The sequence below is a fragment of the Myotis yumanensis genome, unplaced genomic scaffold, assembly GCF_028538775.1.
Source record: "Myotis yumanensis isolate MYYU_CA2020_CCGP unplaced genomic scaffold, mMyoYum1.0.hap1 SCAF_20, whole genome shotgun sequence".
In the NCBI taxonomy this organism is placed as follows: Eukaryota; Metazoa; Chordata; class Mammalia; order Chiroptera; family Vespertilionidae; genus Myotis; species Myotis yumanensis.
This window is the reverse complement of record NW_027223771.1, coordinates 16,420,438-16,446,097: the sequence shown is the minus strand read 5'-3', so window position 1 is coordinate 16,446,097 and position 25,660 is coordinate 16,420,438. Positions and strand designations below refer to the sequence as shown.

The 25,660-nt window shown below is 43.6% G+C and overlaps 1 pseudogene; it reads right to left on the bottom strand.

The window, feature by feature from the left end:
* The window catches only part of LOC138998606 (ephrin-A2 pseudogene), a 56,756-nt pseudogene extending 31,350 nt beyond the window's left edge, over nt 1-25,406 (bottom strand).
* Between the last annotated feature and the right edge of the window lie 254 nt (nt 25,407-25,660).

Below are 25,660 nucleotides of genomic sequence, written 5' to 3'. Positions count from 1 at the left end.
AGCTAAAGCAGCCCCACCCAGATTCTCTCCTGTTGCTTACATCCTTAAGTTGAAGCCTACACTTTATTTCCAGTGCTCATTCACAGTTCCTGACACTATCATGAAAGCCTCACAGGTATTGCTGCTTGATATCTGGGAACATCTCTCCCCTTTTCTAGCCTTCTTAAACGTCAAATCCATGAACAAGACTGGCAAATTGACTTCATTCCCATGCTTCCTATTTTAAAAAAAGGAAAGAACAAATATCTCTTAACCCTTGTAGATACCTTCTCAGGCTGGGTAGAAGCATTCCCCATTGAGTCTGACAAGTCCACAGAGGTCACACAAGCTCCCATTCAGCACATCATTCCCAGATCCAGCCTCCCCACCTCATTACAAGCAGATAATGGACCTGCTTTCATATATCAAATAACTCAACATGTCTCCTCCACTCTGAATATCCTGTGGAATTTACAACCACCACCAGCTCCAATCTTCAGACGAGGAAGAAAAGAGAAATTCCTTTGTTAGACCCACCTAACTAAATTAACTCTCAAAACTAAAGAACCTTAAACTGATCTCCTACTACTAGGCTTTATGCACAACAGAGCAATCCCCCTACCATGCACCCTCCCTTCTTAGTCCCTTTGAATTCATGTATGGAAGACTCTTCTTATTAGGAAACTTGCCTTCCACAGAAACCCTCTCAGAGTATATGTCCCCATTTTAAATCTATTCCAACAATTACTGAGAGAACATGCTAATCAAGCCCTCCTCGACCTTCTAAGGGAAACATCCTGCTAAGCCTCTACAGCCAGGGGACTGTGTCCTTCTAAAGGAAACCCACCCATCAAATAATTTACAGCCCCGATGGCAAGACCTTTATCAGGTACTCCTAACCACCCCACTGCAGCTAACTATCAGAGCAAACCCCGTGGTTCCACCTTTCCAGGTGAAAATCCATCCTCGGAACACCTCCATCATGTGAGCTCAAATCCCCTAACTATTACAGCCACCAGGTTGGATGCACCAGACTCCACCTTACCTGCATCTATCGCTCACCCAATGCAGATGTAGCCACCAATAATCAGTGTTTACCTGTCCCTGTAACCCACCATATCCGACACAAAAGCACAGTTCAGATAATCCCTCTCCTCATAACCCTGGGCATCACAGCAGAGGTTGGAACTGGCACAAGGGGGGCTAACCACTGATCTATCCTATTTTGAAATCCTGTCTCAGTACCTAAAAGAAAGCTCCAGATGCCAGCATGTGGGAAACTGATATAGGGTTAAGCCTCGGACTGGCCTGCTGGCAAAGTCACAAACAAGTCCTACCTTAGAGGGCACAGTCCTCTTAGCATAATTAGGCTTGACCTTATAACACTCCCTAGATCTTATCTGGGAAGCTAATGGGATGAGGAAGTGCAGGAAGTGTAACCATGGTCAAAACAAGTGAAACTCACAAGAACTGTGTAACTATGGTAACCGCTACCTTGTTTACCTCTCACTATAAAAGCTTGGTGAGGCCTGAGCACAGTGGAAGTCCTTCCTCTTGAGTTGGACTTGCTCGCCTGGTCCCCAATATTCCCAAATTATCTTGTGTCTTTTCTATTTCATTTGTGTGCAGCTCCACTTCCAGACCCGAACCCTGAACCACGCAGGACGTGGAGGGAAACACTTAGGACATCTGGCGCCTGTCGGGGACTCTGGAAGTTAAGGTTTCACTAGAGCGAAAAAACGAAGTTTCACTGGTAAAGTGAGGAACAAAGAATTCACCATAAAGGTAGGAAAATTCACCGGAAAGGTGAGGGGTTATTTCACCGCACACAAACGCCCACAATCAGCTACGGTGGTCCGGAGCTGTAGGCGGTGTGGGAACGTTTTCTCAACCAGGCTAACAGGGCAGGATTTGGCTTTAAAAAAGTAGAGTCGGCTTTAAAAAAAAAAAAAAAAAAGGGTAAGAAACTTTATTATAGACTTTTGATTTGCATGTTTAAGGAGTTAAAATTTTACAAGGTAATCTCTTATAGTTTTTTTTATGTGTGTGTATTATTATAGAAAATAACCCTTGGTTTCTTGAAAAACGTACGTTAGATCTTGAAAGTTGCCAAAAAAGTTAGAACCTGAAAAAAGGTCAGCAGCAGGATAAAACTTACCTCAAAAAACTGTTTTTCCATGGGGAACACAATATTGCATTTGCTAGAGCTTTTTAGAGAGGCTGAGGAGGAGCCTCCTTGCCTGGTTCCCTCTGCTCCTCCTAGAGAGGAGCAGGAAGAAAAGTTGGAGGAATGGCCTTCACGGCCCCCTCCACCTCCACCTCCACCTCCACCTCCATGTCCTAATCCTGAAATGTTTAATTCACCATTAATACAATCACCTGTGCAAAAAGCCATCAGAGAAGGATTGAAGGACATGCCGGTGGAAGAAACGCTTGCATTTCCTATCATGCAGATACCTGACCCACAGCTCCCAAATCACATAATAAGACACCATGAAAAAATTGACTTTGAAATGATAAAGGCCTTAAGTGAAAGTGTAGTTCAAAATGGTCCAATAGCTCCTTTTACAGGGGAAATTATGAATAATATTTCTGAAGCATTCTTAATTCCTCATGACTGGTATGCTCTAGCTCGTGCAACTCTGGATGGAGGAGATTATTTACTATGGAAGGGAGAATTTTTGGAGAAATGCCAGGAGCAAGCCCATACAAACCGCGGGCTGAATGTTCAAATAACTTATGAAATGCTAGCAGGACTGGGACAATATAATGATGTGCAAACCCAGTTACATTATGTGCAACTGGCATACGAGCAAATTAGAGCTTGTGGAAGGAAAGCTTGGTGGGCTTTACCAGCAAAAGGGGACTCTGAAGGAGCTTTTAGTAAATGTATACAGGGGCCTTTAGAATCATTTTCTGATTTTTGTGGCTCATCTCACTCAAGCAGTGAGACGACAGATTCAACATGAAATAGCAGGAGACATTTTAATTCAGCAATTAGCTTATGAAAATGCCAATGATGATTGTAAGAAATGCCTGATGCCTCTGAGAAAAGGTAGTACCATTACAGAAATGATTTGAGCATGTCAGAATGTAGGGTCAGGTACTTTTCAAGCGAATTTACTCGCTGCCGCTGTAACCATAGAAAATAAAAGGTATTATAACTGTGGAAAAACAGGACATTTTAGAAAAGAATGCAGGCAACTAAGAAGGACACAAGGAGACGGTCTAGGGAAAAGTGTGAACTTCCCGCCTCCTGAGCTAATCAACACAGTTCCAACCTCTCTGTGTCCTAGATGCCAAAAGGGCTACCATTGGGCCAGCCATTGTAAATCAAGATTCCATAAAAATAGGCAGCCGTTAGATCAAAACACAGGGTATGGCCAACCGCAGGGAAACGGCCAGCGGGGCCACCCCCAGCCCCGTCATTAAAAGGGGATAGCTGCCCTGCAAAGCCCACAGTGGACTTTCTGATTTGGGCCACTCAAGGGAGCGCAGGCCTAGATCTTAACAGTACTATAGCGGTCACTTTGACCCCCAAGATGGCTCAGCAAGCTGTTCCTACAGGAATCTGGGGACCTGTGCCACCAGGAACTTTAGGATTAATTTTAGGGTGGAGTGGAAACACTCTGAAAGGATTAACTGTTTTGCCTGGGGTCATAGATTCAGACTATGAGGGAGAGATTAAAGTTATATTAGAATGTAATCATATTATGCAAATTACTCCAGGACAAAGAATTGCTCAGATACTACTTTTACCTTATGCTCAGCAAGGCGAGGCTATAAATAGGAAAAGAGGGGCAAAAGGGTTTGGAAGCTCAGACATCTATTGGATACAGGAAATTAGCAAAACCCGTCCTATGATTAATTTGAGAATAGAAGGAAAAATGTTTAAGGGCATAGTAGACACTGGGGCAGATGTCAGCATTATCAGCAAAGAATTCTGGCCTCCAAGTTGGTCCTTGGTAGAAGCTATGGACTCAATTAGAGGGGTAGGAGTTCCTGATAAGACACAACGTAGTGCTGCAGTCTTAAGGTGGCAAGATGAGGAAGGACAGACAGGATGGTTTCAGCCCTACATTGCCTCTGTAATTGCAGTCAATTTGTGGGGCTGGGATGTCTTAGAAGGTTTACAAGCTTGTATTATTACCGGCAAAGGACAGCAGTTTATAGCTCAGAAGGGATATCAGACTGGTCAAGACGTAAAAAACCCAGTAAGACGAGGATTAGGATATCAACCTTTTTAGGAGTGGTCGCTGCTCAGTCTCCTCACCCCCATGCTGATCCTATACAATGGAAAGACGATAAACCTTATATGGGTGGATCAGTGGCCATTAACCAAGGAGAAACTAGGTCATATTCATGAATCGATACAGGAACAAATAGGAGCTGGTCACATAGAGCCTTCCAATAGTCCTTGGAATACGCCTATATTTATTATACCTAAAAAGGTGACAGGAAAATGGCGATTGTTACATGATCTTAGAGCAGTTAATGCTACTATGCATACCATGGGAGCTTTGCAACCTGGACTCCCAGCACCTTCGCAAATCCCTCTAGATTAGTCTCTTATAGTAGTAGATCTTAAGGATTGTTTTTTCACCATTCCCTTGGCACCTCAAGATAAAAGAAGATTTGCCTTTTCAGTGCCATCTGTTAATAATATAGAACCCATGAGAAGATATCAGTGGAAGGTTTTGCCTCAAGGAATGGCCAATAGCCCTATCTTGTGCCAAAAATATGTGGCTCAAGCTGTTCAGCCTTTAAGGGACAGATATTCCCGATGTTACATTATTCATTACATGGGTGACTTGCTCTTAGCAAGTCCACGGGAAGAGCTGACTTTGGAAATATTTTTTCAATTAGAAAAGGAGCTCCCCAAATGGGGCTTAAAAATTGCTCCAGAAAAGGTACAGAAACAAACACCTTTTAAATATCTGGGAACCATAATTGAAAACCAATGCATTAGGCCGCAAAAGGTGGAAAATTCAGCACATTATGGGAATACCATATAATTCCCAAGGACAGGCCATTATTGAACGACAGCATCAGTGGCTAAAATCCCAACTTGAAAAACAAAAAGGAGAGATGATGGAGAAATCACCTACTGGTAGGCTGCATCAAGCCTTGATTACTTTAAACTTTTTCACTTGTGATGCTGATGGAAAGACACCTATGGAGTTACATTGGTGTCAGAATAACACAAAAGAAAATGGTCTAGTTAAATGGAAGGATCCCGAATCTGGTTTATGGAAGGGACCTGACCCATTATTAACCTTTGGCAGAGGGTATGCTTGTATATTCCCAGAGAATTTTTCCAAACCCATGTGGATTCCTGCTAGAAATATTAAACTGCAACAGGGATCCAAGAGAGAAACTAGCCAGACTAATGAGGACCTTGCTCCTGGAGCCACACATGCAGCTGCAGACAGTCAACTACCTCAGCCACAGAGAGCAGCGACTCCAAGCAGTCCACTGAAGAGCAGCAGGAGGAGGACGAGCCGGATAACAAACAGCCTGGAGACCACCTGGGGCATGGTAGAGAAGATGGTACAGACGCCTGACGCCTGAGAGCGTCTTTTCTGCCATGCTAGCAGTAATCATCTGTGCGGTAATGTTACCTAGGGAAACTCCCCCCAAAGCATGTGGGGAAGGGAAGAAGGGAGCACATGGCAATCCAATATGGACGCCCCCTCCCCAAGTATTCTAATTAAAAAGTTTTACAAAATTAAAAAAAAAATGCGTCTGGGATTTCTGTGCACGTGTAAAGAGGAAAACTGGCTTGGAACTAAAGCACGCATCGTCCGATTTTGGACATTTAGATAGAGTTTTGAGCTGAAATCTCTTTACAAATGTACAGAATAAAACCGAAGACTGATTATTTCCTAAGAAAAATGGCGAATTTGACCCAAGGAAGAAATGCAGGCTGGTTCTAGCAACAAGATTGTTATTTTTCCATAATAAAGTGATTTTTGAAATGTTAATAAAGCCTGCTCCAAAGTTAATCTTAAAAGCCTCAAAGAAATTCAGTAAAATTGTCTGTTACAGAAAATTTGCCAAAGCAACTGCCTTAAAATAATAATTGGGTTTGAATCTAAAGACTTATACCTAGGTATTTTGAAGTGAAATAATGCTGAAATATTGATCTGAGTGTGCCTTGTACTAAATCTGGAGGACAGAATTAAATCTATTGATTATGTCTTGTATTTTTGAAGTTTATTCTTTAAAATGTTACTGATTGAGAAATGCTAAATATTTAACTTGCCAGCTAAGAGTTTAAAGTTCTAAGACCAGTTTTAATTTAATTGATATCTCTTAATAATTATAAAAGGTATATAATCTTTAAATCATATATACACATATATATTTGATGGTCTTTCAAGTTGTATTTCAAAACCATAACCAAGGAATAACTTTGGGACATTTCACGAGCCCTGAAATGTTTTCAAAAGTTTATTCTCTCTTCTTAAAGGATTTTTTAATAAAGCCAATTTAATATGCTTGAAATCACATGGAAAGCTTTATCAAATATAAATTCATAAATATATTTTAAGTGTTTGCCTCTAAGAAAGGGCAAAACAAGTTATTTTGTTTGATATTTCTTAAAGTACAGCAGTAGAATTTTAAGATGTCATTTAAAATAACAAAAGCTCCTCGCCGCTGCATTTTAAATTAGGCTGGAGGCGGGGCAGCATTTGCACCTCGTGAATCAGACATAAAACTTTACTAAATTTACTAACTTTATTAACAAACATACCTGCTATAAGAAGCCAGTATCTTTATATGCATCCTAGTAAAGTAAAATTCTTTTAAAAAGGTTACTGAAGGCTTCCCATGATCCCTCTGTATATGCAAACAAGCCGATAGGGAATACTGTTTAAAAATATTATCTTAAAATTAATAAAAAGGAGAAATTTTAAAATTTTGAAATATCTTCCACTAATATTTATAGGAAATTGAATTGCCATGGCCTAGAGCAAAGAATATCCTTACATGATATTGTTCTACACTGTCATTGTACATTTATCCGAAACAAATTTACAAACTAATCCTTTGAATGTCTAGCAGAAATTTAATAAGGACATTAAAGTATTTAATCCCTTCCACTGTGTGGAAGGCCCCCTGGGAAGGCACTTGAGCATTCTATATTGACCTCTCTTGCTCTTTTTGTCAAGAGGGTCCCTCTTCTCACAATCCAATTGCCCACAGCTGTTGCCTGAGCTCTCTGTTCATGCTGAGGTTGAAGCCTCATGGTGGCTGGTGCTGTGGATCTGTCTCTCGCCCAATGGCATGAGCTGGGCCCTCCCTGGAGAAGAAACCTGGGTTCTCCAAGATATGTGCAATGCTGGGGCCCCGCCAGCAGGCGAGGGGATCCCAAGGCAATTGCTGGGCATGGAGGCCACAGGGGCATAGGCTACCAAGGAGACAGAACTGTACCTCACATCACCCTGCTTGGCCCCAGAGGATGGCTGGTTAGTCAAAGACGGGTAAGATTCCTCAGGGAGGAACAACCTAAGACAGGCACAGTCGCAGAGGGGCCAGCAGAAGAGAACTTGGGGGTCAACAGAGGTGGAGCACAGATCCTCACCCCCCCCCCAACAATGCAGGGGCTTGAACACTTGCCCCTTCTTAGGGAGGTCTCCTGCCCCCATGGCTGCTTCTTGCTTCCCAATGCCCAGCCCAGATCGGGACCCAGGTAACAGAAAGAGCCTTGGCCCAGCTGAGATCAGTACCCAGACAACAGAGACTTGGCTGACAACAGCTACCCTGTATCTACAACCAGCCTAACACCAGGAATGCTCAGGGCTTTCTCAAGGATGCAAAATAATCCTTTCCATTAACATTTACAGTGTAAACTAAGATTGTTGTTAGAGTATTAAATTTAAAGTTATCTAGACTGCATTATAAATTTTCCAAAAATCCTCCTAATAATTAAATCAAAAAAGGGGGGGATAGTGGAAAAATACCATGTAAGGAAAAATATCCTGTAACTAAATTACATCTAGAAAATTTTTTTTTCATTTATAATGCTAACAGACACCTAGGAAAACACACATGGTGTCAAAATAAGCCAAAGGAAAATCATTTGGGCAAATATAAAAAGGACTCCAAGTAAAATTCCATTTATTAATCTTCAGTTGAGAATATGTTTGTATATTTTCAGAAAACAACTTCAAGACCATGTGGATTCCTGCAACAGAGAGGAATTCTCAGAAATGCTCCAGCCATGAAGACAAGAGGAGAGACAGTTCAGAGATGGAGACGCTGACGACGCTTTGCCATGCTAGCAGTCAGCAGCTGTGCGTCACTGCAGGTTGCCCAGGATCAAACCAGAGAGGGTCAGACCTGAATTGCCACCATTTGTCCACCCATCCAGAACTGAAATATCATTGCTGACATGTACACATAAGGAACTGTCGGACATTGAAACTTGGACTCAGAACTGTTGGACATTGAAATTGGGACTTAAAACATTTTTTGTTCTTGAAATGTTACGCTTAAGTTTTAAAATGTTTTGGGTTACGGATTGGCATTGTTATTGTTTTAATAGCCAGAGTTTTGTTCTTGATGTGTAAGTTATAGTAGCTTAATAATAAAAAAAAGGGTGAGATGTGGGAAACTGATATAGGGTTAAGCCTCGGACTGGCCTGCTGGCAAAGTCACAAACAAGTCCTACCTTAGAGGGCACAGTCCTCTTAGCATAATTAGGCTTGACCTTATAACACTCCCTAGATCTTATCTGGGAAGCTAATGGGATGAGGAAGTGCAGGAAGTGTAACCATGGTCAAAACAAATGAAACTCACAAGAACTGTGTAACTATGGTAACCACTACCTTGTTTACCTCTCACTATAAAAGCTTGGTGAGGCCCTAGCTGGTTTGGCTCAACGGATAGAGCATCGGCCTGCGGACTGAAGGGTCCCGGGTTCGATTCTGGTCAAGGGCATGTACCTGGGTTGCGGGCACATCCCCAGTAGGGGGCGTGCAGGAGGCAGCTGAATCGATGTTTCTCTCTCATCGATGTTTCTAACTCTCCCTCTCCCTTCCTCTCTGTAAAAAATCAATAAAATATATTTTAAAAAATAAATAAATAAAATAAAATAAAAGCTTGGTGAGGCCTGAGCACAGTGGAAGTCCTTCCTCTTGAGTTGGACTTGCTCGCCTGGTCCCCCAATATTCCCAAATTATCTTGTGTCTTTTCTATTTCATTTGTGTGCGGCTCCACTTCCAGACCCGAACCCTGAACCACGCAGGACGTGGAGGGAAACACTTATGACACCAGCAAGGAGCAAAACTGGGAAACAAGAACCTCACCCCCAGGGTACTTACCCTCCCCTAGCAAATAACTCATCAGGCAACTAAGACCCCTGACCTTTTCCTCCCTAAAGATCACATCTAGGCCTCAGTTGCATTTCAGCTCCAGGCCCAGAAAAGCAGCAAAAGCAGACAAGTGACGCTGTGGCAGCCTCGTGACCAGCTTCTTCCACCCAAGTCCCCCAACAGGACCGTTTTCGAGCCTTCCAGGGGGCCTAATAAATCCATAATTCTTCTCCCTTTTTGGCCCGTGTGTTCCTCCTTCCGTGAACCTAGTACCTATGGCCCCGGCGTTCTGAGAGTGAAAGTAAAATTCTTCGTGCCCGGGTTCCTGAGTCCTCCCTGCTCAGTCGCACCATCACGTCCTCACAAGGCGGCCCTGCAGCCTTTCACCCTCTTCCCCCATCAGCCATGTGTCACCCACGAGGGACTCACCATTCTGAGCGCTGGGACCTGGGCGGCGGGACCTGAGAGGCCGGTCCCCAAGGCTGGAGGGTGAAATGGGGTCAGGCTGCGGGGACGCTGTGAGCAGAGAGGAGTCCGGGAGGCACGGAGACGCCAATCTCGGGCTGTTGGGCTCAAGGAGCCTCAGACACACCCCGCACAGCAGGCGCGCTGCCTCCCAGGCCTCCTCCTCCTCACGACCAGCACCCTGAAGCCTGGGAGTCTGTGAACAAAGAACTGGGAGATTAAAATGACCACCACAAGGAGGAAGCAGGAAGTCCCGCCCTATCTGGATGCACTACACCAAAATGCCCTTTAGCTCACGTTCTTCTGGGTAGTGTAGTTTTTTCCACCGCCTAGGGCAGCCGTGGGAAAACTATGGCCGGCAATGAATAAAACTAAAAAAAAAAAAAAACCGTACCATTTTATGTAATGATGGTTCCTTTGAATTTATATTAGTTCACACAAACACTCCATCCATGCTTTTGTTCCGGCCCTCCGGTCCAGTTTAAGAACCCATTGTGGCCCTCGAGTCAAAAAGTTTGCCCACCCCTGGCCTATTGGGAATACTAGCATCCCAGCCAATGACTGGGGGAATAAAGATGTTGTGACAAAGGGAGTGATGCCTGGGGAGGGACAAGATGAGACCAGAGGCCTGGCTAACTGGAACAGACTGAGGCATCTCCAAGGTGAAGAGGGAGGGGAGCAATGCAAGAGATCCACCAAAGAATATATACACGGGGGAAATGAGAGACATCTGTAATAATGTAAACACCAAAAATTACATGTACTTTAAAAAAAAATTTTTAAATAACATAGCTCAGCTGGTGTGCTCAATGGTTGAGCTATGAACAAGGAGGCTATGGTTCTTTTGGGGGGCGGGTATGTATTTTTTTAAAAATATTCTTTATTGTTTGAAGCAGTGATTTTTCAACCTGTGGGTCGTGACCCCTTTGGGGGTCAAATGACCCTTTCACAGGGGTCGCCTAAGACCATCGCAAAACACATATATAATTACATATTGTTTTTGTGATTAATCACTATGCTTTAATTATGTTCAATTTGTAACAATGAAAGTACATCCTGCATATCAGATATTTACATGACGATTCATAACAGTAGCAAAATTACAGTTATGAAGCAGCAAAGAAAATAATTTTATGGTTGGGGGTCACCACAACATGAGGAACTGTATTAAAGGGTGGCGGCATTAGGAAGGTTGAGAACCACTGGTTTAAAGTATTACATATATTACTACATATGTCTCCTTTTTCCTCCATTGGCTTCTACCTGGCCACTCCCTCTCCCCAGCACATGCGCTCACCTACTTAGTGTCTGTGTACATTGGTGCTGCTTATATGCATGCATACAAGTCCTTTGGTTGATCTTGTACTGTAACGCCCAGGACGCAAGCCGCTGTCACAAAGAACCAAGAGACGCTTCTCATGCAAAAGGCAAAGGGTTTATTTAGTTTCCAACATGTTGGGGCTCACAGCTTACTCTGAACGCAGCAGAGCAGCGGCTGTCAGCCCCGACTCAGAGTTTAAGCACAGGTTATATACTCCTCTAGCAAACGGGGGGAGCAAACGGGGTCATTCTTCTGGGAATCTGGCGCCGTTGTGAATTAATGCCTGTCTGGTTTCTTATCAAGTTGTTTGTTTTTCAGTTTACTCCCGGGCTGCGGCCATCTCCCGTAACCTCCCTGGCTGCAGCTGTCTCCCATAAAAGCTGATTGTTTCATCTCCCCCTTCTGACCTTCCTGATTGCCCTGGTGCCGTTAAATGTAACGCTCTGGTAACGCTCTGGTGCCGTTTGTTCCTTTTCTGACCTTTCTGACCTGATTATATTGGCGCCTCTCAGTACCCACCCCTTAACCCCCTGCCTTGCCTCTGAAGTTCGTCAGTCTGTTCAATGCTTCTATGTCTCTGAATCTTTTTTGGTTTATCAATATATGCTGTTCATTATATTCCACAAATGATGAGGTCATGTGATACTGGTTCTTTTCCTGGTCAGGTCACATACATGTGTTGCAGGCTTAATTCACAGTGTGGGGATATCTGGAGGTGCAGGAGGCAGTTAATCAGTGATTTTCTCTCATCATTGATGTTTTTATCTCTCCCTTTCCCTTCCACGCTCTAAAATCAATAAGAAAATATTTTTAAGGAGTATATACATATATACATAGGCCATGGACATATACAATAATGAGGTGAGGGCCTACAAGCCTTGGGGGCAGGGTAGAGGAAGAAAAAGAGGGAGGAGTATGGCAGAAATAGGGAACATCTGTAATAGAGTGAACAATAGAAAAGAATAGTGTGCACAGTTGGTGTGGCTCAGTGGTTGGGTATAGACCCATGAACCAAGATATCGCTGGTTTCATTTCAGGTCATCACACACGCCAAGGTTGGGGGCTCCATCCCAGTAGGGGGCATGCAGGAGGCAGCTGGTCAATGACTCTCCCATCATTGATACTTCTTCCTCTCCCTTTGTCTCTAAAAAAATCAATAAAGACATTTAAAAAATGAATAGTGCTAAGATTCATTTGACTAACCAAAAGCAAAGTGAGTGTGGGTCATCTCATTTTCTCCCAAGTCTTATAAGCAAAATCATGCCTTGTTCTGTCTTTCTAGAGGATGACTGAGGCGTAAATTTTAGGAAACAGAAACCAGCCTGGAGCAGATCTGCCTCAGCTTGGCCTGTACTGTTTGAGTTCTTGAATTCATGCAGAAAAGATTTTACAACAGGAATTCAGAGAATGTGACGGAACGTTTATTCTACATGGGGATAATGAAAAAAAAAAAAAACAAGCCAGGGCTTAGAATAGAACAAGGAACAGCAGAGAGATGAGGCTGGGCTCCTTTGGCTCCTAGAAACTTGTGGGAAATACTAGTAAGTGAGGGGAAAGGGGGGCTGCTGTAAGCTCACTGATGAATCAGAGAAAAGGTGGCCTTGAGCGCAGGTTCAGGGGGTTGGCATGGGATGAGCTGTCGCTGCTCATTGCAGCCGTGTTTACTGGTCGAGTAGGATCCCTTAAAACATTGGGCCTTTAAATACTCTTCCTCATGTTGTGACCCAACCATAAAATTATTTTCGTTGCTACTTCATAACTGTAATGTTGCTACTGTTATGAATTGTAATGTAAATATCTGATATGCAGGATGGTCTTAGGTGACCCATGTGAAAGGGTCATTCGACCGCCAAATTGGTCGCAACCCACAGAATGAGAACTGCTGCCTTAGGAGAGCCTGGCTGGTGGTGGTTCAATGGTTGAGCATTGACCTATGAAATTGGAGGTCATGGTTGCATTTCTAGTCAGGACACATGTTCAGTTGGTTGGATCCCCATTGTGAGGCATGCAGGAGGCAGCCTATCAGTGATTCTCTCTCATCATTGATGTTTCTATATCACTCCTCCCTTCCTCTCTGAAATCAATAAAAATATTTTTGAATGTATATTCTAAATTAATTATATATACTTAAGTCAAATTTTTAAAAAATGATTAAAACTTGCCAATTCCAAATTATTTTACTATTTTATTATGAATGTTCCTAAGCATGTTTGTACCTACTGTATCAATAAGTTGAAAATAAAATATAATGATTTGCTACTGAAATATCTTAGCAGGCCAATGTTCAGTGCTATCACTTTGGAAGTTTGAAAGTGTTGATAATGAGAGTATTTACACCAGGAAAATTGACAAATACTACAAACTTGACTCCACTTAATATACTACTACTACTACTGCTTTAACTTAAACTGAATGGTGGAGAATGTTAGCTATGTTGTTAATCTTATAAGTGTATCATGCAAGTGGGCTTTAAATTGTACATAGGATAAAATTTGAGAAAGAACAATTTTGCTTCCAATATTCAAAACATATAGTTCCAAATAGCAAAAAAGGCAGTTGAGGCCTAGAGGAATGAGTGAAGTGAAAACAGATGTCTTAGATGGTGAAATGACTTCCTGTTGGTTAAATCATAAATTCATTTTAAAAGTTTCTAACCAGACTTTTCATCAAAGTAGATAAAGACAGGGTGTTTATATGCATAAACAAATGCTCGATATAAAGATTTTAGAAAAATGGATTTAAAACAAAACAACTTAACACTACTGAATTTGGGGTCAACAATTTAAAAATATTAAATATCACATGTGCTCACAGGGATAAAGAAAAACTAGAATTTTCATTACTGTGGGTGACTAGGAAGGCAAAGGAAGGACCATTTTAAATCACAGTTCTGCATATCTTAAAAAGTAAAATACTCATCAACACTGCAACACTTAGATAAGGAAAACATACATTTATATAAAGAACTGGATCCAATATTCACAGAAAATGTATTCAAAATGCCTCCAACCTAAAAATAACCAAAACCATAAACTAATCCATAGATAAAGTGGTTATTCAAAGAACACAATAATACTCAGCAATAGGTGGGAATACAGACTGGTGCAGCCACTATGGAAGACAGTATGGAGTTTCCTCAAAAAACTGGAAATGGAACTCCCATTTGACCCTGTGATCCCACTTCTAGGAGTATATCCCAAGAAACCAGAAACACCAATCAGAAAGGATATGTGCACCCATATATTCATAGCAGCACAATTCACCATAGCTAAGATCTGGAAACAGCCTAAGTGCCCATCAGTAGATGAATGGATTAGAAAACTGTGGTACATCTACACGATGGAATATTATGCTGTTGTAAAAAAGAAGGAACTCTTACCATTTGCAACAGCATGGATGGAACTGGAGAGCATTATGCTAAGTGAAACAAGCCAGTCAATGAAGGAAAAATACCACATGATCTCATTCTTCATGGATAATAAAGACCATTACAAACTTTTGAACAATAATAGATACAGAGGCAGAGCTGCCTCAAACTGATTGTCAAACTGCAGTGGGAAGTCCAGGGAGGGCTGGGGGGCAGAAGGGAGGGGAGTAAGAGATCAACCGAAGGACTTGTATGCATGCATATAAGCATAACTAATGGACATAAGACACTGGGGGTAAGGGAGGGCAGGGGATTGTCAAGGGCGGGGGGGAAAAAGGACACATATGTAATACCCTTTGTAATACTTTTAGCAAAAAAAATTAAAATTAAAAAAAAAAAAAATAAAATGGGTTGATCAAAGATTAAAAAAATACTCAGCAATAAAAAAATACTTAACTTTTCACATAAGCATTAGCGTTGAAAATCCAAATAACTGTGTAGCGTGAAAGAGTCCCATATTTATTAAAGAACACACTCATTATAGTTTTTATAACACTATGAAAAATATGAACTAATCTTGTAAAGGAAGGAAAATCAATGACTGCATTTAGAGCTGGAGAAGGCAGAAAGAGAGATTATAAATGGACAGGAGGTAAATATAGGGTGTATTAAAGTAGGTTTAGAATTGTTAGTATGGAAATTAATACAAGGGTTTATAAACAATAATACAAGAATAAACTCTTCCCTGGCCATTGTACTTCACTTGGTTAAGCACAGTCCCTTTCCCTGAATTGTAATGGTTCCATTCCAGATCAGGCCGCATGCCTGCCTGGATGTCCTGTAGTTGACGTGCTGGAGGCAGCAGTTCAATGTTTCTTTCCCATATTGCTGTTTGTCTCTCTCTCTTCCACTCTTTCTAAAAGGTCAATAAAATATGTTAAATATATAAAAGACTTATTTTAAAAGGGAGAATAAACTCTGTGTTTTGCATATTCGCATGTAAGCCTACTTTTGCCCTAACCTATATATGGGTGATATTTCACTTGTGACATTTTTACAGCTTTATCCATATGTCCAAGTTCACCACATAGTACACATTAGAAGAGTGCATTTTGTTGCATGTCAGTTATAAATATACTTAATAAAGCCTTAACAAACATTTCCAAATAAAGACCTGGTTATCCCTGTCTTGTTAGGAAATTAAAATGGTAACCCTATATGGGCTCTACCATCTCTCCCCTAATTTCCTGGGAGGACCAGTCTTGCCACAGGAGCAGCAAATATCAGCAAGCAGTGAAGACTATGGCCCTCTGAATCCACAGGAATGCTGACCGGTTACAAAAAACACATCCTGGGACTGATTATAGGAATATTCTTCCTCTAGCTTTGAGGTGTTGCCAGTTGAGGAAACCTTGAAGTGAACACCCTAGATGGGCCAGGGGAATCCAAAAATCTGTGTGTTTATTTTCTCTGCCAATGACTTTAGCCACAGAAAAGAGTTATGGAGGCCCTGAGAATGTCTGTAAGCAAACATCACACAAGCCACAGACCTTGGATCATTTGTGGAAAACGTGAAGAGGCACTTTTCATCTAATTTACTGGTCTTTAGCACAGCCCACAAGAGTGCAGTTCCTTCTGGGTAATGTAGCTTACTCAAACACACTGGGGAGTGCTAGCATCCCTGCCAATGACTAAGATGAATAAAGGTGTTGTGGCCCAGCAAGTGATGCCTTGGGAGGGAGTAGATGGGACCATAGGCCTGGCTAATTGGAGCAGACTAACAGGTCTCTGAGGGGAAGAAGGTGGGGGAGGAATGCAAGAGATCCACCAAAGAATATACACAGAGGCGGGAAATGGAAACATCGATAATACTATCACCAATGAAAAATATACGCATTTTCATAAGTTTTAAAATAATGCAGCCCAGCTGGTGTAGCTCAGGGGTTGAGCCTCCACCTATGAACCAGGAGGTCATGGTTCTTTTCATTTTTAAAATTATTTATTGTTTAAAGTATAACATATAGTATTACATATAACTCCTTTTTCACTCATTGAGTTCTGCCCAGCCACTCCCAGCCTCAGCACAGGCCTTATCCCCATAGAGTCTCTGTCCATTGGTTATGTTCATATGAATGCATATAAGTCCTTTGGTTGATCCCTTACCTCCTTCTCCCTCCCTTGAATTCCCTCTGAAGTTTGACAGTCTGTTCGATGCTTCCATGTCTCTGAATCTATTATTGTTCATAAATTTATGCTGTTCATTATATTCCACAAATGATGAGGTCATGTGATACTGGTTCTTTTCCTGGTTAGGGCGCATACAAAGGGTGCAGCCTTTATTCTCAGTGTGGGGGTGGCATCATGTATGAGGCAACTAATCAACAATTATCTCTCATCATTGATGTTTTCAACTCTCTCCCTTCCATTTTCTAAAATCAACAAAAATATTTTAAACAAAGTATATGCATAGGCCATGGACATAGACAATAATGTGGTGAGGGACTAGCAGTGGGGGAAGGGTAGAGGGAGAAAACAGGGAAGGAGTATGGCAGAAATTGGAAATATCTGTAGCAGAGTCAGTTTATCATGGAAGTGGGGTTTAAATTGTACATAGGATACAATTTTAAAAAAATAGTTTTCCTCCCAGTATTCAAAATGTATAGTTCCAAATGACAAAGCAAGAACTTGATTCCTTGAGGAATGAGTGAGGTGAAAACAGATGTCTTACACGGTGAAATGACTTCGTATTGATTAAATCATAAATTCATTTTAAAGATTGGAAAAAGTTTCTGACCAGACTTTTCAACAAAGGAGATAAGGACAGCGTAAATACATGCATGAAGAAATGCTCACCATAAAAGTTTCTTAGGTGCCCAACCGGTTTGGCTCAGTGGATGGAGCATCAGCCTGCGGACTCGGGGGTCCCAGGTTCGATTCTGGTCAAGGGCATGTGCCTTGGTGCGGGCACGTCCCCACTGGGGGGCGTGCAGGAGGCAGCTGATGGATCTCTCTCATCGATGTTTCTGGCTCTCTGTCCCTCTCCCTTCTTCTCTGTAGATAATCAATAAAATATATTTTTTTAAAAAAAGAAAAAAGTTTCTTAGGGATATGGAATTAAAATGAAACAAGGTAACACTACTGATTTTCAGGCCTACAATTTTAAAAATATTAAACATCACATGTGCTCACAGTGATAAAGAAAAACTAGAATTTCTTCAAAAGCAAAACAATCACCTGTACTGCAACAGTTAGATAAGGAAAACATACATTTGTATAAGGAACTGAAGCTAATATTCCCAGGAAATTTATTTATAATACCTCAAACATGGGAATAACAAAAAGCCATAGACAGATCAATAGATAAAGTGGTTATTTACACAACACAATACTACTCAGCAATAAAAAATAATTAACTTTTCACATAAGCATTAGTGTTGAACCTCAAATTAACTGTGTAGCATAAAAGAATACCATACTTGTTAAAAATACACACATTATAGTGTTTAAAACATTATGAAAAATACTAGAAGCCCAGTGCACGAACTCGTGCATGGGTAGGTTTCCCTCAGCTGGCCGGCGATTGGGCTGTCTTGCCCAGTCCCTGTTGGGGCCGGCCAGCCAGGGGTAAGGACTGTGAGAGGTTGGCTGTGGGGGTGCACTGATCACCAGGGGGCAGCTAATGCATTGAACATCTGCCTCCTAGTGGTGTGTGTGCATCAAAATGCCAAGTTGACCAGTCATTTGGTTGTAACAGTCACTTGGGCTTTTATATATATACTAGAGGCCCGGTGCACAAAAATTTGTGCATGGGGGGTGAGGGGGCGGGTGTCCCTCAGCCAGGCCTGTGCCCTCTCGCAGTCTGGGACCCCTCAGGAGATAATCACCTGCTGGCTTAGGCCTGCTCCCGGGTGGCAGAGGGCAGGCCCAATCCCTAGGTACAGCCCTTGGTCGGGCTCAGAGCAGGGCTGATTAGGGAGTTGGGGCACCGCCCCCTGTCATGCACAGAGCAGGGCGGATTGGGAGGTTGCGATGCCACCCTCAGTCACACTCAGGGTGGGGCCGATTGGGGAGTTGGGGCAACGCCCCTTGTCACACTCAAGGCAGGGTCAATGGGGAGGTTGCGGCGCCACCCCCTGTCACGCACAGAGCAGGGCCAATCAGGGGGTTGGGAGCTGCCCCCTGTCATGCACAGAGCAGGGCCCATCAAGGGGTTGGGGAGTTACCCCCTGTCACACTCAGGGCAGGGCCGATGGGGAGGTTATGGCTCTACACTGTCACACACAGAGCAGGGCCTGTGGGGGGGGGGGGGGGTTGGGGCGTTGCACCCTGTCACACACAGAGCAGGGCCCATCAGGGGTTTGGGATGCCGCACCCTGTCACACACAGAGCTGCAGGGCGATCAGGGGGTTTGGGCGCTGCCCCCGTCACGCTGATCCGGTGCCAAGAGGCCTCACGGCTCCGCTGATCCAGGTGCTGGGAAGCATATTACCCTTTTTCTCTATAGGATAGAAGCCTGGGGGCCGGCTGGTTTGCCCTGAAGGGTGTCCTGGATCAGGGTGGGGGTCCCCACTGGGGTGCCTGGCCAGCCTGGATGAGGGGATGATGGCTGTTTGCAGCTGGTCACACACCCTTCAGGGTGGGGGTCCCCACTGGAGTGCCTGGCCAGTCTGGGTGAGGGGCTGAGGGCTGCTTTCAGGCTGGTGGTTGTTGACTGAAGCTCCCAACCACTCCTTTTTTTTCTCTTTTTTTATTTTATTCTGGGCCAGCTTTAGCTCTGGCTCTAGCTCTGAGGCTTCGTATCTGGTTTGTTTGCCATTCTATAATCGAAAAAATGTATAACTTCAGCTCTGAGATCCCGGCTGGGGTTTTGTTTAGCTTGTATTATTTGTTAAAAAGTTTCAAACTGCCAGCTCAGAGGCCGGCAAGGCAGGCGGGGAATGTTGGAGTCCTCCTTCACTGCAGCAAGCAAGCCTCATGTTCGCTTCCAGCTGCCTGGCTGCCGGCCGCCATCTTGGCTGACAGTTAATTTGCATAAGGATATGCTGATTAGCCAATGGGAAGGGTAGCGGTCGTACACTAATTACCATGTTTCTCTTTTATTAGTGTAGATAGGTGAACTAATCTTGTAAAGCAAGGAAAATCAATAACTGCATTTAGAGCAGGGGAAGGAAGAAAGAGAGATTATAATAGGGCAGGAGGTATATATGGGGTGTGGTAAAATAGGTTAAGAATTGTGGGTATGGAGATTAATACAATAGTAAATAATAACACAAGTATAATTTCTTCTCTGGTCATTGTATTTCAGTTGGTTGGGCACCATCCTTTGTCCTGAAAGGGCACTGGTTTCAGTCCAGTTCAGGGCACAATGCCACCTGGATGCCCTGTAGGTTGTGGACAGGAGGTAGCACTTCAATGTTTCACATGTCTCCATTTCTCATTTTCTACTTTTCTCTGTTTGTAAAAGGTCAATAACATTATTTTTTTTTTCTAAATATATTTTATTGATTTTTCACAGAGAGGAAGGGAGAGAGATAGAGAGTTAGAAACATCGATGAGAGAGAAACATCGATCAGCTGCCTCCTGCACATCTCCCACTGGGGATGTGCCCACAACCCAGGTACATGCCCTTGACCGGAATCGAACCCGGGACCGTTCAGTCCGCAGGCCGACGTTCTATCCACTGAGCCAAACCGGTTTCGGCAATAACATTATTTTTAAAAGTGAAAAAGACCTATATAAAATAAGAGAATAAACTCTGTGATTTGCATACCCACATCTGTAAGCCGACTTTTGGTCTAACCTGCGCAAGCGTGAGATATATGATTATTTCACATGTGACATTTTTACAGCTTTATCCACATGTCCAAGCACACCACATAGTACACATTAGAAGAGTGCATCTTCTTGCATGTCAGTTATAAATAGACTTAATAAAGCCTTAAAAAGAACTTCCAAATAAAATCCTGGATATCCCTTTCTTGTTAGCAAATTAAAATCACAACCCTATAAGGTCTCTACCATCTCTCTCCTAATTTCCTGGGAGGACCAGCCTTGCCACAGGAGCAGCAAATATCAGCAATCAGTGAAGACTTTTGCCATCGGAATCCACAAGAATGTTGACTGGTTACAAAAAATACATCCTGTGACTGATTACAGGATTATCTTTCCTCATCTTTGAGGTCTTGACAGTTGAGGAAACCTTGAGGTGAGGCCAGGGGCTCCAATAAACTTTATTTTTTCTGCCAATGACTTCAGCCACAGAAAACAGTTATGGAGGCCCCGAGAATGTATGTTTGCAGACATCACACAAGCCACAGACCTTTGGTCATTTTTGGGAAATGTTCAGAAGGGCACTTTTCCTCCAATTTACTGCAGTCTTTCCGCCTCATTGTGAATTCAGTGTTTCTGTCCTAATGGAGGTTCCATTTAAACCTCAGAGTCTTAAAACAAAGGACACCAGTGTATGAGATTTCATATTTCATGGCACAAGGCTCTTTTGAAGTCTGTGGGGAGGAGTTCCCCTAGACATTGCTGAGAACTATGTAATGCTTACTGTGAAGGGAGACTCTATCGTATATAATAAAATGGTAATATGCAAATTGACATGAACGACCAGGAATGACCGGTTGCTATGACGTGCACTGACCACCAGGGGACACTTAGTGCAGTAGGTTACCTTGTTCCTGGTGTTCGGCCAATCTGGATTGGGTGAGATGGCCCAGATTGGCCCTGATCGCTGGCCAGTGGAGACACCCCTCCCGTGCACAATTTCATGCACTGGGCCTCTAGTATAATTCATATTGTTCACACAAGCACAACAAAGGACTCCTATTCTTTATCACCATTGAACTCACCAATAAAGAGGCACCAGGCTGCAATTTACAACCACAAAGTCATGCAGACTTTCTTTTCAAGGCCTTGGTCAGCAATGCAAAATAACCCAATATTGGACAAAGAGTGATTTTCTGCCATTATTTTGTGCCTTCCAAAGCACATAAAGGTTGGGACCCCACAAATACTGAGTCATACTAATTTACTCTCTTAAAGGAAACATTAAGAATAAGGTGCTGCCCTGCTCAGGGGGCTCAGTGGGTTGGGGCATCCTCCCGTAAAGCTCACCCCCACAAATCAATGGCCTGTTTGATTCATGGTAAGGGCACTTAACTAACTAGTTTGCAAATTTGATCCTTGTGCAGAAAGCAAAGAGGAGGCAATTAATCCAGGTTTCCTTTGTTGTCGATGCTTCCTCTTTTCCCCCCCTCTTTATCTCTCTCTCTCTCTCTCTCTCTCTCTCTCTCTCTCTCTCTCTCTCTCTCTCCAAAATTAATAAACAATTTCCTGGGACAGAATTAAAAAAAAAATAAGGTGTTGAGATTTCAAGTACATATGGTTAAATCTAAACCTATCTCTCTAGAACAGTTATCAGAATCACCTGAACTCAGTAGAATTCTGTCTCCTGTCAAGTAAGAGGCTAAAAGAACCAATATCACAGATTTCAGAAAAACCCCACATCATTAAACATGTTTAAGCCCCTGGATTCTTTATGTCCATTCAGGACTGTAAATTTCCCTCTGGCAATGATTTTTCTGAAGGGGATGCCCACCAGCCCTTCTGCAGGCAGCCTGGGCCTGGAGGCAAACTGTGAGGCCTCCTGAGGAGAAGGTCAAGTCCTGCCACAGCGTCCACATGCCAGCCAGGACCCCCTTTCTAATTTCAGTTGTCCAAATCAGCCACAGTGACCTCCCTTCATCTCCCAAATCGGGGGAGAGGGGAATGCTCCCAGCAGGCCTTCTAACTGGACTCTGCCACCCCTTCCCGAATTGTCTTAGGGAGGCCCCCACTCACCACCACTGGCTTCACCTTGTGCCTGAGCTCCTGTCGCCTGTCACAGCTGTCCTGTTCAATGTCTGTGGGCTGTCCTCCACTAGGAGACCAGCTCCTAAGGGAAGGGGACTCTGTATTTCCAGAGTCTGGGACAGTTGGGTCAACAGTGTCCATGCCCCCATTCCTTACAGGGCTCAGCTGTGCCCGCCATTGGCTGCTGCCTCTACATCCAGTCTGATTCCAATTCTCATTCCTAGAGCCTTCCCTCAGTCCACCTTCTCAAGGACCCTGCCCCTCTCCAGCCCTGTCCCAGACCCCAACCTCTCTGCTCCTTCACCCACACACCCCAACAGCACACTGTGCCCAGAGTTCAGGGTCCATCAACTAACTTCAGGAGCATCCCTTCAGTGGGAACATTGCAGGCACAGCCAGGAAAGAGTGTAGAGGGGTGGGCTGTGCAGGCAGTAGAGCAGTCTCAGTGCAGCAGGGTGGATGCTTACCCATGAAGGAAAGATCAGGACACTTTCTCTAGATTGATAAATATCTGGAACTTCCTTTGGTGGCTCAACTTCAAGACACTGGTAACCCAAGACAGGACCACCTGGCTCAGCAGCCTGCTCCCCCTCCTGCTGGGCACATAGGGAATCAGCCTCTGCAGAGAAAGCTCCTCTCCCTCCCTGGGCAAGTCAATGGCTGTAGCACTTCATTACAGTGGACTAGGTTGGCCCTGCCTGGGTCACAAGTTTTCTTGGAGCACATGCTGATCCCAGGTCATGACCCCCCAGGAACTCCTGTAGCAGAGCTTGCTCCATTTCCCACTAACCATGGCCCCAAAGAACAGAGAGACCATCAGCCTGGAATGTGACTAAGGTGGGCCTCAGAGCCACACACATGGCCCAGCAACAATTCTCCCTGGCAACTGCCCTGGGTTATTCCTGCCCACACACACCCACCTGCCCAGCAGCCACTGCTGCTCCCAGCCTTGACACCTGAGAGGAATCTAGGCTTCTCAACCATCTGAATGTGAAATAGCCCAGCCTAAAGCCCTTGACTGGAAGGTGCAGAGACCACAGGGGCATGTCCTAGCCCAAAGCTTCTCCCACCTTCTTTGCTTTAGTCCCAGGGAAGCCATCATCCCCTATGGGCAATTGTGCATCTCAGCCTGAGTTCCCTACCTGCCACACTTACGGCAACACCCCCTCCCATACTGTCCTGCTTTGCCTTCATGAGAACCCTGGCTGCTGGTCACCACGTGGCCCCTGGGCTGTGCTGATGTTTACATGTGCTTGGGCTGACTGGGTGAGTAAACACATATATTGATTTTAGAGTGAGAGGAAAACAGGGATAGAGACAGACACACACAACAGTTCTTTTGTTCCATTACTTTCATATCTTAATCGGCTGATTCTTGTAATTGCCCCACCAGTGATGGAACTTGCAACCTAAGTGTTATTGAGATGATTCTCTGACCCACTGAGCTATTTTGCCACAGCAAGACATATATAGAAATTTATGTAAAATAACCCAATAATGTACCTGAGAATAGACAGATGCAAAAAGGATTCATGGGATTTTATAAGTGTCCTTTACAAGGAAATATTTCAAGTAAGCTATTTCTAAGGCAGGTAGTATTTCTGCATCACTTCTTTTATATACTGAGAATGAAGCAGAGATAAGGGCAGGAGGATCCTGGTTTCAGTGATGCAGGAATGCATGGAAACATGAAAAATTTATGTTTAAAAAAAGATATAGTTTAAAAGAAAATACTTAAATCAAACTTAAAGAAAGTTTTAAAAATGGACACTTCCCCAAAATTTTATTTTATTATGAAAGTTCTTGAGCATATTTGTTGCTACTGTATCAGCATATTACAAATAAAACATAATGCTGTGCTACTGATATGTCTTAACATGTATATGTTCAGTTCCATCATTTGAGCAGTTTGCAACTGACAATGATGAGAGTATTTACACCAGGAAAATTAACAAATATAAACCTAGACTTCACTTATTATTACTTTGCTGTGCTAGTATATAAACCCCAATTCTCAATGTATTGATGATAGCGCAAGTCCTGGGAAATACTGCCTTTCTCTGTCTTACTAGGCACACAGGGTAGAACCAATCACAGTCTCCTCTTCTAAACCCCTCCGTGATGCATGCACATGCAACTCACCAGGTGAGTCTCGGCTGTGTTGACTTAGAGTCCTAAGCTGGGAAGAGAGAGGCAATTATGAGAGGATGGACAAAGGACTCAGAAGGAGGGATCACAGGGGAGGCAGATGTTTTTACTGAGCTCCTGAGGTCTCTTCAGCAGATTTGAAGCAGACAGTGCCATAGGAGCTTGCTTTGTGTGTGATTTTGACGTATTTCTCTTTCCTTATTCCACAGGAGATTCAAAAGTCCACAGGTGAGACGGAAAGACATGAAGGTCTGCTGTGGAGTGCTCAATGGAGGATCGAAACCCAGAACGGGGGCCATAAAGACCCTTGAAAGTCCAGAAAGGGAAGCAGCCACAGAGGGCCCAGGTGGCACCAAGGAGTCCCTACCAGAGGACATGTTTCTCAGGGTGAGTATGGGCTGGCCTCAGTGAGGAACCTGAGGAAGTAGCATGGATGAGAGGGACATGTTTTGGACACAGAGGCGAGTTCTGTGCCTCTATGTGGAGTGTGCTTTCCCATGCAAGAGTCCCTCTTCCTAAAACATCCTCACCAGGCTGGCCTCCTCATCTGCACACAAATAGCTGGTATATTTGCCCATGTCCCTCATAGCTCTCATTAGGATCTTTGTTTTGGAATTTGTTTAATTTTCTCTATACTTGAGGACGAAAAAGTCCTAAGGCGAAACCTCTATTTGGTGTCTCCCACAGCGTCCAACCAAGCCGCTGCCCATCACCATAAAAAAAGAGGAAGAGTGTGCAAGACCCCTGTCTCAGCCCTGCATCAGCTGGCAGAAAACCTGAGTTGACATGCCCAGCACTTCCATTCCAAAGAGCTGAGGGGAGCGCCTGCTCACCTTCTGGGCTCAATCATGAGCAGGCAGTTCCTGTCACTGACACCACTCAGCCAGCAGGCGCACGCTTTGTCCAGGATGCCACCCACAGTGTCCAGCAGACTCACCAAAAGCCCCATTCTGTCTCTAGAACATATGGCCTGAGCCACACCCTCGTGCCTCAGGCATCAGCCAGGTTCCCCGATGGGAATTTGCCCAGCATGCGGCAACCTGCTGCACAGAGTGGGTGCCAGGATTACAGGGATTTTTATTGGTTATAAATTTATATATATTCTTTTTTTCTCGCTCTCATTGTAAGACACATTCTGAGAGGAAAATGGGAATAATCAATGGTGTTTTGGTTGGCTAGAATTGGGAAGGAGTGATTTCGCAC